We start from the raw sequence: 4,125 nt of genomic DNA on the forward strand, positions 1-4,125 counted from the left end.
TACATCACATCAATAAGAGAAAGAATGAAAATCATCTGATAATTTCATAGATGGAGAAAAAGCATATGATAAAGTACAACACTGATTCATGATAAAGACCCTCAACAAGGTAGGTTTAGAGGTAACATACCCCAACAAAATAAAGGCCATATATGAAAAACCCACAGCAAACATCATCCTCAGTGGAAAAAACTCAGAGCTTTTCCCCAGGGTCATGATGATGACAAGGATATCCACCTTCACCACTTTTATTCAACAGAGTAATGGGAGTCCAAGGCACGGGAATCAGACAAGATAAAGGAATAAAAGACATCCAACTTGGTAAGAAAGAAGTAAAACTTTCACTATTTGCAGATCACATGATATTATATAGAAAACCCTAAAGACTGCACCAAAACACTACTGGAACTGATAAATGAATTTAATAAAGTCATAGCATACCAAATCAAGGTACAGAAATCTATTGCACTTCTATACACTAATAAAAAGTAGCTGAAAGAAAAATTAAGAAAATTAAGAAAACTATACCATTTATAATTGCACCGAAGTTATAACATATCTAGGAATAAATTTATCTAAGGATGTAAAAGACATGTATTCTAAAAACTATAAAACACTAATTAAAGAAATTTAAGAAGACATGAAGACAAAATGGAAAGACATGCCAAGCTCATGGGTTGGAAGAAGAAATATTGTTTAAATGTCTATTCTACCCAAAGCAATCAACAACTTTAAAGCAATCCATATTAAAATATGAAGAGCAGAGAAGACTCTACGATGGCACCATGGAGTGGTGCAGAGCCAGACCGGAGTGATGCCGGACGTGCCTGATCTTCCTCACCGAACCATGTTGAAGCAAAAAGCAGGCGCCAACACCTCCTCATGGGTTGTTGCTTCCCGGTGAAACTCAGCAGTGTCCCGTGCTCCGGAAAGGAGGCCGACGGAGGACCCGAATCAAAGAGGTCAGGAGGCCGGTAGGGGCGGCAGAGGTGGCGGCTGGAGGAACCCCTCCTGCCTCCAGCAACCTGGGGCCGCTGGCCTCCGAGAACCGCTGCTTTGCTTTGGATTGAATAACGTGTGGGTTGGCACTGTGATCGGTCGTGGAGGATCAAAAATAAAAGACATCCAAAGTACAACAAACACGAAAATACAGATAATAACATGTAATTCAGAAGAAGCAGATGTCAAAATCTTTGTCAACAAGGTGATGCAGGCGAAGGCCAAAACTGTGATAGATAATCTTGTTAAAAAACAAGAAAATTACAATTCAGAACTCAGAACTGATATTGTTGCATTCCAACCTTCTGTTGGAAGAGATGTAAAGACAGATAGTAATGTTACAGAGAATCAGCCATTGATTGATTGGGATCAAATTCGAGAAGATGCTTTGAAGTGGGGGAAAAAATAGTGGGAAGATTTACCACCAATTAAGAAAAACCTTTACGTGGAGTCAGAAGCAACAAGTTCAATGTCACAGTGCAAGTAGACACTCGGAGGAAAGAAAATTATAATGTGTGATGACTCGAAAGAAGGGGAGAAGCGTCATATACCCAATCCTACTTGTAAATTTGAGGATGCTTTTCAGTGTTATCCTGAGGTTATGGAAAACATTAAAAAGGCAGGCTTTCAAAAGCCAACACTGATCCAGTCGCAGTCATGGCCGATAGTTTTACAAGGTGTAGATCTTATAGGCGTAGCCCAAACTGGAACCGGGAAAACACTGTCCTACTTAATGCCTGGATTTATACACTTGAATTCACAGCCTGTAATTAGAGGAAAAAGGAATGGACCCAGCGTGTTAGTCCTTACACCTACGCATGAGTTAGCACTTCAAGTGGAAGCTGAATGTTTTAAGTATTCATATAAAGGCCTCAAAAGTGTGTGTATATATGGTGGTGGAGATAGAAATGGACAAATAGAAGATCTGAAAAAAGGAGTAGATATTATTATTGCAACTCCTGGAAGACTGAATGATCTACAAATGAATAACTTTGTTAACCTCAGAAATGTAACCTACTTGGTTTTAGATGAAGCCGACAAGATGCTAGATATGGGATTTGAACCCCAGATAATGAAGATTTTATTAGATGTGCGCCCATACAGGCAGACTATTATGACAAGTGCAACATGGCCATATGCTGTCCGTCGACTTGCACAGACTTATTTGAAAGAGTCAATGACTGTATATGTTTGTACTTTGGATCTAGTGGCAGTAAGTACTGTGAAACAAAACATAATTGTCACCACCGAAGAAGAGAAATGCTCTCATATCCAAACTTTTCTAGAAAGCATGTCTCCCAAAGACAAAGTCATAGTGTTTGTCAGCAGAAAAGCTGTTGCTGACCACCTATCAAGCGACCTGATTCTGCGACATGTTATCAGTGGAATCCCTTCATGGTAATAAGGAGCAGAGTGACCAAGAGAGGGCATTAGAAAACTTTAAAACAGGTAAGGTAAAAATATTGATTGCCACCGACTTGGCATCTCGGGGTCTTGACGTACTTGATATCACACATGTCTATAATTATGATTTCCCCCGAACATCAAAGAATACATGCACAGAGTAGGGCGTACTGGAAGAGCAGGGAGAACTGGGATATTTATTATTCTCCTCACTAGAAATGACTGGAGGGTTGCTGGAGAGTTAATTAATATTCTGGAAAGAGCACAACAGAGTATCCCAAAGGATCTTGTGGCAATGGCCAAGAGGTAGGAGGTGAATAAATTGAAAAAAGAAATGGAGAAAAAATTGGGGGAAACCCCAAGGAAAACCCCAAAAGTTTTATTATTAATGCCCTTGTTGAAAAGTGTTACCAGCCTCCTGAGAGGAGATCTCAAGATATATGGAAGTATGGGAAACATGCTGGCTCTATGAAGAAATAAGTGATTCTTAAAATAGTAGTGTTTAAAAATGTAGAATTTGGTATTTTATACTTTCTTTAATAAAATCAAAAGTAGGGCGCCTGGGTGGCTCAGATGGTTAAGCGTCTGCCTTCGGCTCAGGTCATGATCTCAGGGTCCTGGGATCGAGTCCCGCATCGGGCTTCCTGCTCCTTGGGAGCCTGCTTCTCCCTCTGCCTCTCTCTCTCTCTCTGTCTCTCATGAATAAATAAATAAAATTTAAAAAATAAATAAATAAAATCAAAAGTATTTAAACTTGAGTTAAAATTTTTTTCATGGATATTAAGGAATGTAGCATTACATTTTTTCACTTTTTACTATCCTTATTTAAAAATGTAAATTTTATCTCCTGTAATGTTGTTATATTAAGGTCAGTCTTTAAAGAGTTGAAAGCCTGTTCAGATGTCATGGCAGTGGAAGATACTGTTAACAAATAAATGTTTTTCTATGATAAAAAGAAAAAAATATGAATAGCATTTTTCACAGAGATAGAACAAATAATCCTAAAAAGACCCCAAATAGCTATAGCAATCTTCACAAAGAAAAAAAAAAAAAACCTGGAGATATCACAATTCCAGACTCCAAAGTGTATTACAAAGCTGTTGTAATCAAAACAGTATGGTACTGGTGCAAAAACAGACACATAGATCAATGGAACAGAATAGAAAGCAGAGGATTAAACCAACAATTTTATGGTCAATTAATCTTTGACATAGGTGGAAAGAATATCCAATGGTAAAAAGATAGTCTCTTCAACAAATGGTGCTGGGAAAACTGGACCACTTTCTTACACCATACACCAAATATACTCAAAATGAATTAAGGACTTAAATGTAAGACATGAAACCATAAATATCCCAGAAGAAAGCACAGGTAGTAATTTCTCTGACATCACCCATAGCAACATCTTTCTAGATAGGTCTCCTGAGGAAAGGGAAAGAAAAGCAAAAATAAACTATTTGTGCTATATCAAAATAAAAAACCTTCTACACAGCAAAGGAAACAACAAAACTAAAAGGCAATCTACCTAATGGGACAAGATATTTGCAAATGACATATCTGATAAAGGGTTAGTATCCAAAATGTATAAATAATTTATACAACTCAACACACAAAAACAAATAATGCAATTAAAAAATGGGCAGATGACATGAATAGACATTTCTCCAAAGAAGACATCCAGATGGCAAACAGAAACATGAAAATATGCCTAACACCACTCAT

The 4,125-nt window shown here is 37.6% G+C and overlaps 1 pseudogene; it reads left to right on the forward strand.

The window, feature by feature from the left end:
* Positions 1-847: 847 nt before the first annotated feature.
* Positions 848-2,792, forward strand: LOC123843914 (probable ATP-dependent RNA helicase DDX43; annotated as a pseudogene).
* The last annotated feature ends 1,333 nt before the right edge of the window (positions 2,793-4,125 follow it).

Source organism: Mirounga angustirostris, unplaced genomic scaffold (genome assembly GCF_029215605.1).
Source record: "Mirounga angustirostris isolate CCGP_5_RB_7025 unplaced genomic scaffold, mMirAng1.0.hap1 SCAF_11, whole genome shotgun sequence".
In the NCBI taxonomy this organism is placed as follows: domain Eukaryota; kingdom Metazoa; phylum Chordata; class Mammalia; order Carnivora; family Phocidae; genus Mirounga; species Mirounga angustirostris.